Source organism: Pan paniscus, chromosome 19 (assembly GCF_029289425.2).
Source record: "Pan paniscus chromosome 19, NHGRI_mPanPan1-v2.0_pri, whole genome shotgun sequence".
NCBI lineage: Eukaryota > Metazoa > Chordata > Mammalia > Primates > Hominidae > Pan > Pan paniscus.
In genome coordinates, this window is record NC_073268.2 from 35,604,490 (window position 1) to 35,618,049 (window position 13,560).

General features: G+C 49.5%; 1 protein-coding gene across 6 annotated transcripts in view; it reads left to right on the forward strand.

Annotated features, from left to right (window-relative positions):
• FAM222B (family with sequence similarity 222 member B) overlaps positions 1 to 13,560 on the forward strand; it is a 101,087-nt gene that overhangs the window by 2,333 nt on the left and 85,194 nt on the right. Inside the window, exon 1 of one of the 6 annotated variants that reach the window (XM_003812693.5) lies at positions 10,153 to 10,332. The exons of 4 other annotated variants lie outside the window; for them this stretch is intronic. The gene's annotated coding sequence lies outside the window, so the exon portion shown is untranslated. Of the gene's footprint in view, positions 1 to 10,152; positions 10,333 to 13,560 lie in introns of those variants that run through there. One more of the 6 variants, XM_008965128.4, reaches the window with a different exon arrangement.

The following is a 13,560-nucleotide window of genomic DNA, read 5'->3' on the forward strand; positions in this document are numbered from 1 at the left end:
CCCAACGCGCTGGGATTACAGGCGTCAGCCACCTCGCCCAGTGCTAATTTTTAAATCTTTTGCAGAGACAGAGTCTCACTATGTTGCCCAGGCTGGTTACGAACTCCTTGCCTCAAGTGATCCTCTGCCTTGGCCTCCCCAAGTGCTGAGTTTACAGGCATGAGACACCATGCCTGGCCTTTCCCCAGATATTTTTTTCTTCAGTTGGTTGAATTCCTGGATGCTGAACCCTTGGATATTGAGGACCAGTATTGAGCAGGAGAGGGCTGTGGGGTTAACAGAGGATTTTCTTTTCTTTTTTAAGAGGAAAATTTTATTCTTACTGAGAATGGAGTCTGGCTCCCCTAGGCTGGAGTGCAATGGTTGAATCTCACTGCAACCTCTGCCTCCCAGACCCAAGCAATCCTCCCTCTTCAGCCTCCCAAGTAGCTGGGACTACAGATGCGGGCCACCACACCCGGCTAATTTTTTGGTAATTTTTTTGTACAGATGGGGTTTCACCATGTATTCCAGGTTGGTCTTGAACTCTGCCTACTCCATCTCCCAAAGTGCTGAGATAACAGGTGTGAGTCACTGTACCTGGCCTGAACATTTTTTTTTTGAGACGGAGTCTCGCTCTGTCGCCCAGGCTGGAGTGCAGTGGCGCGATCTTGGCTCTGCCTCCCGGGTTCAGGCCATTCTCCTGCCTCAGCCTCCCGAGTAGCTGAGACTGCAGGCGCCCACCACCATGCCCGGCTAATTTTTTGTATTTTTAGTAGAGACGGTGTTTTACTGTGTTAGCCTGGATGGTCTCGATCTCCTGACCTCGTGATCCACCCACCTTGGCCTCCCAAAGTGCTAGGATTGCAGGCGTGAGCCACCGTGCCAGGCCACGTTGCTTTTTTTAATTAAAAAAAATTTTTTTTCAGCCACAGTCTCACTCTGTTGTCTGAGCTGGCGTGTAGTGGTGCAATTTTGGCGCACTGCAACCTCCACCTCCTGGGCTCAGGTGATTCCCCCATTTTAGCCTCCCAGGTAGCTGGGACTACAGATGTGCCTGACCACGCCCAGCTAATTTCTGGTTTTAGTTTTTTTTTTTTTTTTGAGATGGAGTCTTTCTCATTGCCCAGGCTGGAGTGCAGTGGTGCGATCTCAGCTCACTGCAACCTCCACCTCCCTGGTTCAAGTGATTCTCCTGGCTCAGCCTCCCGAGTAGCTGGGATTACAGGTGCCCGCCACCACACTGGCTAATTTTTGTATTTTTAGTAGAGACAGGGTTTCACCATGTTGGCTAGGCTGGTCTCAAACTCCTGACCCGGTGATCTGCCCGCCTTGGCGTCCCAAAGTGCTGGGATTACAGGGATGAGTCACTGCACCTAGCCTAATTTCTGTATTTTTTATAGAGACAGGCTGTCACCATGTTGCCCAGGTTGGTCTTTTTTTTGTTTGTTTGTTCGTTTGAGACTCCCAGGCTGGAGTGCAATGGCACGATCTTGGCTCACTGCAACCTCTGCCTCCCGGGTTCAAGCTATTTTCCTGCCTCAGGCTCCCAAGTAGGTGGGGTTACAGTCTTCTGCCACCACGCCCGGCTAATTTTTTGTATTTTTAGTAGAGATGGGGTTTCACCATGTTGGCCAGGCTGGTCTCGAACTCCTGACCTCAGGTGATCCACCCACCTTGGCCTCCCAAAGTGCTGGGCTTACAGGTGTGAGCCACCATGCCTGGCTTGGCCCAGGCTGGTCTTGAACTCCTGGGCTCAAGTAAGCCATCTGCTTTGACCTCCCAAAGTGCTGAGATTACAGGTGTGAGTTACTGCCCCTAGCCTTGGAACATTTTTTTGTTTTGTTTTGTTTTGTTTTGAGATGGAGTCTCCCTCTGTCGCCCAGGCTGGAGTGCAGCGGTGCAATCTCAGCTCACTACAACCTCCTCCTCCTGGGTTCAAGCAATTCTTCTGCCTCAGCCTCCTGAGTAGCTGGGATTACAGGCGCACCCCACCAAGCCCGGCTAATTTTTGTAGTTTTAGTACAGACGGGGTTTCACCATATTGGCCAGGCTTGTCTCAAACTCCTAACCTTGTGATTTGCCCACCTTGACCTCCCAAAGCGTTGGGATTACAGGTGTGAGCTGCCATGCCTGGCGGAACATTTTTTTACAATTTTTGATTTTTATAGAAAGAACCTGTTCAAAATTGGTCAGACACTGCACACGAGAAGTTTCTAGAACCACAATGATGAAAACAACAAAAACCGACAAACAGAAGAAAATAGGCAAACAGACAGAACCTACAAACAGAACAAACAGAACAAAAATACCCGAGACTAAACTGTTTCAAAATCAAGGTCCCAGTTGACCAAAGGATTATAAAGAAACTCATGTGGCCGGCCGGGCGCGGTGGCTCAAGCCTGTAATCCCAGCACTTTGGGAGGCTGAGTTGGGCGGATCACAAGGTCAGGAGATCGAGACCATCCTGGCTAACACGGTGAAACTCTGTCTCTACTAAAAATACAAAAAAGTTAGCCGGGCGTGGTGTCGGGCACTTGTAGTCCCAGCTACTTGGGAGGCTGAGGCAGGAGAATGGTGTGAACCCAGGAAGCGGGGCTTGCAGTGAGCCGAGATCGCACCACTGCACTCCAGCCCGGGCGACAGAGCAAGACTCTGTCTCAAAAAGAAAAAAAAAAAAAGAAACTCATATGGCCAAGGGTGAGGAGACTCCAATGCCTGAGCAAGTACCCAGAGTGGAAGGAAAAACAGTTCAGAAATTCAAATCGCAATCCCTGCCCGCTGGCCCCTCATGCTATCAAGAGTGAGGCAAAGGGCTTCACAGCTTTATGGGGCAGAGAAGAGAGTGATGACAATAGCTTAAATAATGGGAGGAGGGGGAATTTTTTTTGAGACAGAGTTTCACTCTTGTTGGCCAGGTTGGAGTGCAATGGCATGACCTCGGCTCACTGCAACCTCCGCCTCCTGGGTTCTAAGTGATTCTCCTGCCTTAGCCTCCTGAGTAGTTGGGATTACAGGCATGCGCCACCACGCCTGGCTAATTTTTTGTATTTTTAGTAGAGACGGGGTTTCTCCATGTTGGTCAGGCTGGTCTCGAACTCCCAATCTCAGGTGATCCGCCCTCCTCGGCCTCCCAAACTGCTGGGATTAGAGGCGTGAGCCACTGCGCCTGGTGAGGAGGGGAATTTTTACATTTCAACTTTTTGTTTTCTCTTCCCTTATAGGGAAAGAGGAGAGAGTGGTAGCTTGAAGTTAAGGAGAAAACAGTGATTTTTTTTCTTCTTCTTTAATGTAGAAAACATCTAGGAATGGCAGGCTGTAATGAAAAAAATGCCAAATTTGGCCAGTTCCTAAAGAGGAGGTGGGCGCTTGTGTGGGTTGGTTATGAGAGGTACCAACCTTAGGTGTTGCAGCTTCTTGGAAGAAAACACTCCAGATACAAAGATTTGAGGGTGAGAGAGTAGAAGGGAGGCCAGAATGGGCAACCCTTAAGTGGTACCAAAATTAGCTGAGGCCTGCTCCCTGCTGGTGAGTTCCTGGAGTGTAGAGAATAGCAGGGAAGGAATTGGGGTCGAAGCGAAAATAAGTTGATATGCTGATTTAAAAAAAACAACTCTACTCAAGGCTCCATGGCCCCGGGTCCGAAGAGTAGAAAATCGCTAAGTGTCAATTACAGTGCTTTCTTGGGTCATCCCCCCACTTTTTTTTTTTTTTTTTTTTTTTTTGAGACGGAGTCTCGCTGTCTCTCAGGCTGGAGTGCAGTGGCGCGATCTCGGCTCACTGCAAGCTCCGCTTCCCGGGTTCTCGCCATTCTCCTGCCTCAGCCTCCCTAGTAGCTGGGACTACAGGTGCCCGCCACCACGCCCGGCTAATTTTTTGTATTTTTAGTGGAGACGAGATTTCACCATGTTAGCCAGGATGGTCTCGATCTCCTAACCACGTGATCCTCCCGCCTCGGCCTCCCAAAGTGCTGGGATTACAGGCGTAAGCCACCGCGCCCGGCCGGGTCATCCCCCACTTAACATGAGCTCAGTTCTGGTGGGGAATCAGTGCTGCCAGGACTAGGGGTATGGCCTGGTGGCCCAGTCTAGACTCTTGGCTCCCAGGGGAGAGGGGAAGGTGGCGCCCCCTGCTGGAGACTATATGACAACAACATATATTCCTATATTTGAACCATTGCGGGTCTTCTGAGCCATTTCTCTACTTGAATTTCTTTTTTTCTTTCTTTGAGACAGTCTTGCTCTGTCGCCCAGGCTAGAGTGCAGTGGCCCGATCTTGGCTCACTGCAACCTCCGCCTCCCTGGTTCAAGCGATTCTCCTGCCTTAGCCTCCCAAGTAGCTGGGATTACAGGTAGCCACCACCACACCGGCTAATTTTTTTATTTTTAGTAGAGACACACTTTCACCACCTTGGCCAGGCTGGTCTTGAATTCCTGACCTCGTGATCCACCTTCCTCAGCCTCCCAAAGTGCTGTGATTACAGGCGTGAGCCACCACGCCCGGGCCCCTACTTGAATTTCTTACCAAGGGCAGAATAGTGGATTTTTCCCCTGCCAATCATTAATTCATTATATACAATATAGTTATCCATAGAAACACCCCTACTCCAAACTCAGACCATGTGGTTGGATGAGGCTCACCCCAGGCAAGGAGCACACAACTCGGAACCAACTCAATCAGCGTATAACATTCTCTAGCCCATGATGATTGTTTTAGAGATGGGCACATAACCCAGGGAGATAAAACGTACAAGGAGAATTTTGTTTCTTTCCCACTGGAGCTGGATGTAAGAAGACATAATATCTGGAGCTGCTGCAGTCACGTTGATACCAGAAGGGGAGAGCCAACCCAGAGAAAGATGTCATTTATTCGCTCCTGAACAAAAATCTATTTACTTGCTATGTGCCAGACACCGCTCTAGGGTTCAAGTCACCCACCTCAGCCTTCCAAAGTGTTGGGATTTCAGATGTGAGCCAACATGCGCAGGCTCCATCTGCTTCTCTCTCCTTCATCTTCACTACACTATTTTGTTTTCTTTCTTTCTTTTCTTTTCTTTTTTTTTTTTTTTTTTTGAGGCGGAGTCTCGCTCTTTCGCCCAGGCCGGAGTACAGTGGCGCTATCTCGGCTCACTGCAAGCTCCGCCTCCCGGGTTCACACCATTCTCAGGCCTCAGCCTCCGGAGTAGCTGGGACTATAGGCGCCCGCCATGGCGCCCGGCTCATTTTTTGTATTTTTAGTAGAGACGGGGTTTCACCATGTTAGCCAGAATGGTTTCGATCTCCTGACCTCGTGATCCGCCCACATCGGCCTCCCAAAGCGCTGGGATTACAGGAGTGAGCCACCGTGCCCGGCCTTGTTTTTCTTTATTTAATTAATTTATTTATTTATGTTTGAGATAGAGTCCTTCTCTGTCGCCCAGGCTGCAGTGCAGTGGCACGATCTCGGCTCACTGCAACCTCCACTTCCCAGATTCAAGCAATTGTCCTGCCTTAGCCTCCGGAGTAGGTGGGATTACAGGCTTCCGCCACAATGCCCGGCTAATTTTTTGTATTTTTAGTAGAGATGGGGTTTCTCCATGTTGGCCAAACTGGCCTCGAACTTCTGACCTCGTGATCCGCCTGCCTCAGCCTCCCAAAGTGCTGGGATTATAGGCGTGAACCACCATGCACGGCCCACTACACTATTTTAGTAAGGAAGATAAAGTTACACCTTGTAACTTGGGGTCACGGAAGTTTTAGATTTTTTCTTTTTCTTTTTTTTTTTTTCTTTTGAGACGGACTCTCTGTCGTTCAGGCTGGAGTGCAATGGCACTATCTCGGCTCACTGCAACCTGTGCCTCTGGGGTTCAAGCGATTTTCCTGCCTCAGCCTCCCGAGTAGCTGGGATCACAGGCATGTTCCACCACGCCCGGCTAATTTTGTATTTTTAGTAGAGACGGGGTTTCTCCATGTTGGTCAGGCTGGTCTCGAACTCCTGACCTCAGGTGATCTACCCACCTAGGCCTCCCAAAGTGCTGGGATTACAGGCGTCAGCCACCACGCCCAGCACTAATTTTTAAATCTTTTGCAGAGACAGAGTCTCACTACGTTGCCCAGGCTGGTCACGAACTCCTGGCCTCAAATGGTCCTCTGCCTTGGCCTCCCCAAGTGCTGAGTTTATAGGCATGAGACACCACGTTTGGCCTTTCCCCAGATATTTTTGTTCTTCGGATGGTTGAATTCCTAGATGCTGAACCCTTGGATATTGAGGACCAATATTGAGCAGGAGAGGGCTGTGGGGTTAATAGAAGATTTTCTTTTCTTTTTTAAGAGGAAAATTTTATTCTTACTGAGATGGAGTCTGGCTCCCCTAGGCTGGAGTGCAATGGTTGAATCTCACTGCAACCTCCGCCTCCCAGACCCAAGCAATCCTCCCTCTTCAGCCTCCCAAGTAGCTGGGACTACAGATGCGGGCCACCACACCCAGCTAATTTTTTGGTAATTTTTTTGTACAGACGGGGTTTCACCATGTGGCCCAGCTTGGTCTCAAACTCCGCCTACTCCACCTCCCAAAGTGCTGACATTACAGGCGTGAGTCACTGTACCTGGCCTGAACATTTTTTTTTTTAATTAAAAAAATTTTTTTGAGACACAGTCTCACTCGGTTGCCTAGGCTGCAGTGTAGTGTAGTCTAGGCTCACTGCAACCTCTGCCTCCTGGGTTCAAGTGATTCTCCCACCTCAGCCTCCCAAGTAGATGGGACCACAGGTGTGCACCACCACATCCAGCTAATTTTTTTTTTTTTTTTTTTTTTGAGATGGAGTCTTGCTCTGTCGCCCAGGCTGGAGTGCAGTGGCATGGTCTCGGCTCACTGCAACCTCCACCTCCTGGGTTCATGCCGTTCTCCTGCCTCAGCCTCCCGTGTACCTGGGACTACAGGCGCCCGCCACCATGCCCAGCTAATTTTTTGTATTTTTAGTAGAGACGGGGTTTCACCGTGTTAGCCAGGATGGTCTCGATCTCCTGACCTCGTGATCCACCCGCCTTGGCCTCCCAAAGTGCTGAGATTACAGGCGTGAGCCACCAGGCCCAACCCTTATTTATTTATTTATTTTTCTTTTTGAGATGGAGCCTTGCTCTGTCACCCAGGCTGGATTGCAGTGGCGCAATCTTGGCTCACTACAACCTCCACCTCCCGGGTTCAATTGATTGTCCCACCTCAGCCCCCCAAGTAGCTGGGACTACAGGCACCCGCCACCATGCCCGACTAATTTTTTGTATTTTTAGTAGAGATGGGGTTTCACCGTGTTAGCCAGAATGGTCTCGATCTCCTGACCTTATGATCTGCCCACCTCGGCTTCCCAAAGTGCTGGGATTACAGGTGTGACCCACTGTGCCCGGCCTATTTATTTATTTTTTCTTTTTTTCCTTTTTTTTTTTGAGACAGAGTCTCGCTCTGTCGCCAACGCTGGAGTGCAGTGGCGCGATCTCGGCTCACTGCAAGCTCCGCTTCCCGGTTCATGCCATTCTCCTGCCTCAGTCTCCCGTGTAGCTGGGACTACAGGCGCCCACCACCACGCCCGGCCAATTTTTTTGTATTTTTGTATTTTTTTTTTTTGAGATGGAGTCTCGCTCTGTCCCCAGGCTGGAGTGCAGTGGCACCGTCTTGGCTCACTGCAAGCTCTGCCTCCGGGCTTCACGCCATTCTCCTGCCTCAGCCTCCCAAGTAGCTGGGACTGCAGGGGCCCGCCACCATGCCCGGCTAATTTTTTATATTTTTAGTAGAGATGAGGTTTCACCGTGTTAGCCAGGATGGTCTCGATTTCCTGACCTCGTGATCCACCCACCTCGACCTCCCAAAGTGCTGGGATTACAGGCCTGAGGCACCGCGCCCGGCCCTATTTATTTTTTTAATTGAGATGGAGTCTCACTCTGTTATCCAGGCTGGAGTGCCGTGGTGCGATCTCGGCTCATTGTAACCTCCGTTCCTGGGTTCAAGCGATTTTCCTGCCTCAGCCTCCTGAGTAGCTGGGACTACAGGTGCATACCACCATGCCCAGATAATTTTTGTATTTTTTCAGTAGAGACAGGGTTTCACCGTGTTGGCCAGGCTGGTCTCGAATTCCTGGCTTCAAGTGATCCACCCGCCTTAACCTCCCAAAGTGCTGGGTTTACAGGCATGAGCTATCTTGCCTGGCCACTATTTTTTAGATTTTTTGTAGAGATGAGTCTCCCTATGTTGCCCAGGCTGGTCTCTAAGTCCTGGGCTCAAGCAATCCTCCCAACCTGGCCTCCCAAAATGTTGGGATTACAAGCATAAGTCACTATGCCCAGCTTTATTTTTAATTTTTTTTTCTTTTGAGACGGAGTCTCGCTCTGTCGCCCAGGCTGGAATGCAGTGGCTTGATCTCGGCTCACTGCAAGCTCCGCCTCCCGAGTTCACGCCATTCTCCTGCCTCAGCCTCCCGAGTAGCTGGGACTACAGGCGCCTGCCACCATGCCCGGCTAATTTTTTGTATTTTTAGTGAGACGGGGTTTCACCGTGTTAGCCAGGATGGTCTCGATCTCCTGACCTCATGATCCGCCCGCCTCGGCCTCCCAAAGTGCTGGGATTACAGGCGTGAGCCACTGCACCTGGCCTATTTTAATTTTTTTAACATTCCTCATTGAGCACTCAACTTGTCTTTTTTTCTTCTCTTTTTCCCCCTTACGTTGTATCTTGGGCCTTATGTGTCCAAACTCTGAAGAGAGACCAGCGCTGGAGTTGAGAGAGAAAAAAGAGCCATGGTGATGAGGAGAGAGTTTAGTCCTGTACCTCCTCTTGCCTTTGGTTGCTGTTCATTGCCTGCTGCTTTCAAGTCTGTTTTGTTGAATTCTCAGGACTCGATTGAGCTTAGTCTCTTGTCAGGCTATGCCAAAGCAGCACAGTAGTCTAGGGACTGACAGTTGGGCCTCACTGGACTTTAGTGGTTTTCTTTTACCAGTTTGAAAAAGGGCCAGGCTCACAGTGAGAGCTGGAAAGCAGGGGACTATTTGCCTGCGAATTCCTCAATAGCATACACGCGATGCCTAGAACATTTCTGTCCAATAAACAGCATGTGCTTGATAAACATACTGAACTTAGCGGTGTCCCCAGTGCATTCTAGGCGAGGTCACCTCCTTGACAAGGTCCCCAGGACTTCATTGCACCTCCTAGCTAGTAGTGTATTCTAGGATGGCAAAGCTGCCTTTACATAATTACCCCCGATACATTCTAGACTCGATCATCTTCTTGAAAGAGACCCAAATTTTACCAGGCATGGTGACTCAGGCCTGTAATCCCAGCACTTTGGGAGGCCGGGGCGGGCGAATCATCTGAGGTCAGGAGTTCGAGACCAGCCTGGCCAACATGGTGAAACCCCGTCTCTACTAAAAATACAAAAGTTAGCCAGGCGTGGTGGTGCAAGCCTGTAATCCCAGCTAGTCAGGAGGCTGAGGCAGGAGAATCGTTTGAACCCGGGAGGCGGAGGTTGCAGTGAGCTGAGATCGCGCCACTGCACTCCAGCCTGGGCAACAAGAGCAAAACTCCGTCTCAAAAAAAAAAAAAAAAAAAAAAAAAAAAAAGACCCAGGCTGGGCGCGGTGGCTCATGCTTGTAATCCCAGCGCTTTAGAAGGCTGAGGTGGGTGGATCACCTGAGGTCGGGAGTTCGAGACCAGCCTGACCAACATGATAAAACCCCGTCTCTACTAAAAATACAAAATTAGCCGGGCGTGGTGGTGCATGCCTGTAATCCCAGCTACTCGGGAGGCTGAGGCAGGAGAATCGCTTGAACCCGGGAGGCGGAGGTTGCTTTGAGCCGAGATCACGCCATTGCACTCCAACCTGGACAACAAGAGCGAAACTTCGTCTCAGAAAAAAAAAAAAAAAAAAGACCCAAATTTATCATCAGTGGTCACCTCAGAGCACCTGAATTCAGGCCTTTAAGTGCAAGTAGGATGCAGAATTCTGGAAGAGCCAGTAAGTCTGTGGCTCCTTGGGGAAGCGCGATCCAAGGGTTTAGTAACCTAGGCACGGTACTCCAGAGGCGTACCCTGAGGCAGCCGCCAAATTCTCTAAGCCTCAGAATTCTTCAAGGCCAGCTCCCATGTCCACTAGAGACCCAGGGGTCCAGACCATCAGGCACTGAGGAAGACGCCCCCGGCAGGGGCTGCGCAGGCGCGTGCGGCCCGAAAGGGCCCAGGCGCTACACGCTGCGCAGGCGCAGGAGCGGCTCCGGGTAGTCCCCACAGCTGCGCCGGTGACTGAGGGGCCGGGCAGTGGAGAAGCGGTGGCGGCGGGCGGCGGGCGGCGGGCGGCAAAGGAGCAGCCATGAGGGCCGGGCCCAGTCACCGACCGTGAGTAGTGGTGGAGGGGGAGTGGACAACGCGTGGGAAGAGGGTAACTTAGCGGAAGGATACATGACTTTGTGGGGTGGGCTGACTGTGGGAGACGGAAGGGCGTGGGGGAGGTACAGTTTGAGGTGATGATGGGAGAATTTGGGGCACGGGTGGCCAGGTCGCCGGCCGCAGAGCTGGACAGCTTGGTGGAGGGGGAAGGGGTTGCGTGCTGTGGAGTGAAGCAGCCCATTTGTATCATCCCTTCCTCCAGGAGCTTTTGGTCGCCTCTCCTTTCCGCTTCTTTCAGAGAATGATTGCGGGGGGAGGGTGGTGGAGGATGAAAGCTCTGCTGGAGCTTAAGAAGCCACCTCTGAACCAGGCAGGGGAAGAGTCGGTCTCCCGGAGTAATAGGCTGCTCTGGGTAGAGGATGGGAGTCGGGAACCCTCTTTTGAAAGCTGGGAGGGGTCTAGGGAAAAGAGCTAGGGGCTTAGAGTCAGGCAGGTTCGAAAGGAAGTCCACCATTGATAAAGCTGTTAGGTAACCTTGGGCAGGTCCCACTTAACCTTTCTGAACACCAGGAAGATGTCATGCTTCAAACGGGCTATTGCAAGCATCACCTATGTAATCGAGATTGTTTATGCAAATTGTGAATTGTAAGTACTATGTTGATGTTAATGTATCACCAACAATGTTAGTGGAATTTAGACCTTACCGTTGTTAATGGAATGACTGATTTCTCTGTTAAGGTAAGAAGCGTATTGTTTGTAAAACCTCAGTAGACACATATGTGCTTTCTTTATGGGCACAGCAGACCATGTGCAGAACTACCAGTTCTGTAATGTGATAAATTAGCCATCAGACTTCAGTAGGAAAAATACCGTACTCCGGCGTTTTTACAAACGGTTTGCAGCTCCTCACCCGAAAGGATGGAGGGCCAATCTATTAAAATATTTTCTGAACATAGCTAACTCATGTTGCCTTATAACACAGTTGGCACTAATGTGCTTTAAAGAGTTGAGAAAAGGCCGGGTGCAGTGGCTCATGTCTGTAATCCCAGCACTTTGGGAGGCCGAGGCGGGCGGATCACGAGGTCAGAAGTTGGAGACCAGCCTAGCCAACATAGTGAAATCCCGTCTCTACTAAAAATACAAAAAATCAGCCGGGTGTGGTGGCGGGCGCCTGTAATCCCAGCTGCTTGGGAAGCTAAGGCAGGGGAATCACTCGAACCCGGGAGGCAGAGGTTGCGGTGAGCCGAGATAGTGCTATTGCACTCCAGTTCGGGTGACAGTGCGAGACTCCGTCTGGAAAAAAAAAAAAGAGTTAAGAAAACTAGTTTGAGACAAGCTGGGAGGGCTGCCCAGTGAGGGATGTGAAAATATAATTTGTTTATTATATTTTATTTTATTTTTGAGACGGAGTCTCGCTCTGTCGCCAGGCAGGAGTGCAGTGGCATCATCTCGGCTCACAGCAACCTCCACCTCCCGGGTTCAAGCGATTCTCCTGTCTCAGCCTCCCGAGTAGCTGGGATTACAAATGCCCACCACCATGCCTGGCTAATTTTTGTGTTTTTAGTAGAGATGGGGTTTCACCATGTTGGCCAGGCTGGTCTTGAACTCCTCACGTCAGGTGATCCACCCACCTCGGCCTCTCAAAGTGCCGGGATTACAGGCGTGAGCCACCATGCCTGGCTATTTTGTTATCTTTATTTTTATTTTATTTTATTATAATTTTTTTTGAGGTGGGTGAAGGAGTCTTGCTCTGTCACCCAGGCTGGAGTGCAGTGGTGCGAACTTGGTTCACTGCAACCTCCGCCCCCTGGGTTCAAGCAATTCTCCTGCCTCAGCCTCCCTAGTACCTAGGATTATAGGCACGTGCCACCATACCCGGCTAATTTTTGTATTTTTTTTAGTACAGTCGGGGTTTCTCCATTGCTGGACAGGCTGGTCTCAAACTTCTGACCTCAGGTGATCCGCCCGCCCCAGCCTCCCAAAGTGCTGGGATTACAGGCGTGAACCACCGTGCTTGGCCCATTTTATTATTTTTAAATTATAAAAAGTTCTCCTTTGCAAAGGAGTCTCTGGCTGCTCCAGGGACCTGTCGCTGTTTTGGAGGTCAGATATGCATAAGGCAGCCCTCTAGCTCTGCTTTTTGTTATCCTGCTTGTCAGTGGGATCTCTCAGGTGGAATATCTCAGAAGAGGAGCCCAAGAGGTGTCTTGGTTTTCCTGAGAGGCTGAAGAAACACTCCTGAGACGTGTTTTTTAATGTAGACAAAGCAGAGGACAAACTATGTGTTTATGGAAAGAGAAAATGGGTTCTTTTTATTTTATTTTGTTTTGACACAGAGTCTTGCTCTGTCGCCCAGGCTGGAGTGCAGTAGCGCAATCTCGGCTCATTGCAACCTCCACCTCCCGGGTTCAAGCAATTCTCCTGCCTCAGCCTCCAAGTAGTTGCGATTACAGGCACCCACCACCATGCCCGACTAGTTTTTGTATTTTTAGTAGAGATGGGGTTTCGCCATTTTGGTCAGGCTGGTTTCGAACCAGGTGATCCGCCTGCCTCGGCCTCCCAAAGTGCTGGGATCACAGGCGTAAGCTACCAAGCGCAGTGAGAAAATGGTTTCTAAAGTAGAGATGCAGACTCCTTTTAAAAGGACATAGACACTTCAGCTTTGCTGACTCTGAGGATTGAGACCTTAAACTGTCAAGGCGTTTTGGCAATTGATGAGTGATTGGTCTTTTACCTGAGTAAAGGTAGGGAGGGGCTATACTAGATTCTTGAAGATTCACAAATAAGGGGAGTGAATTTATAGGAATGGGAAAAATGAACCTGGTTGTTTTAACTTGTCTGTCTGGTAAAATGTGTTTCACTTTTCTTTCCTGGAAATGCACAGTGATGTATAATTTTAACCTTTTTACTTTAGTTCCTTGACTGTCCCAATAGATTATTTGTCTATAATACTTTGTTTAAGATAATAGTTTTAAAAATAAAGCATTTGTTACTATTGTGATAGGTCATTACAGAAATTTATTCCATGTTTGACTACTACATGGAGTAGAGTATAAAATGTTAAAGCTGGGCATAGCTATCTTATTTTATTTTTTAATAGTTGGACATTTATTTTTAATGTTGGTAATGCATTTTTCCCCCTACTGGAAATTTCCATCAGTTCAAATAAGCGCATAAATGCCACCCATGTTATGTTAAAATAATAGAGGTTTGTTCAGCTGTGATGAGAATTTCCTG